A 495-nucleotide genomic window follows, 5' to 3' on the forward strand; every position below is an offset into this window, starting at 1 on the left:
TCACCCAAAACTTTAACATATAAGCTCAAATAATTATTTTGAGAAATTAGATTATTAATCTCTGCGATGCTTACTGCCGCTACTTCATTATCAATGAATTTCTGAAAAGTCGAAAAAGTAATACCTATAATATTAGGTAATATAAAAGATGCTTCACGAGGGTAAACAACTTTAACAATATTACCATTCCCGTGTGCTCCAAACTACAAGTAGTCCCGAGCTAAGCCTGAAAGCCTGCTACTCATTCTGATGACTCAAATAAAGGTAATATAAGCATGCGGTACATTGAAATACTAAAATACTTTCTGAACTGAACTGAGTTTATCTGTATATAATGTAAGAAAATACTTAACTAAGAAAATCTAAAGAACTAACACTGAAAATCTGAAATGTACCTAATAGTCAGAAAAGCCTCTAATACTACTTCTAAAGAGTCATTGGGACAGACCACCAGCTGACTCGAACTGTCAGACATAACTGAATAAACTAATATGG

The sequence above is a fragment of the Capsicum annuum genome, chromosome 6, assembly GCF_002878395.1.
Source record: "Capsicum annuum cultivar UCD-10X-F1 chromosome 6, UCD10Xv1.1, whole genome shotgun sequence".
NCBI lineage: Eukaryota > Viridiplantae > Streptophyta > Magnoliopsida > Solanales > Solanaceae > Capsicum > Capsicum annuum.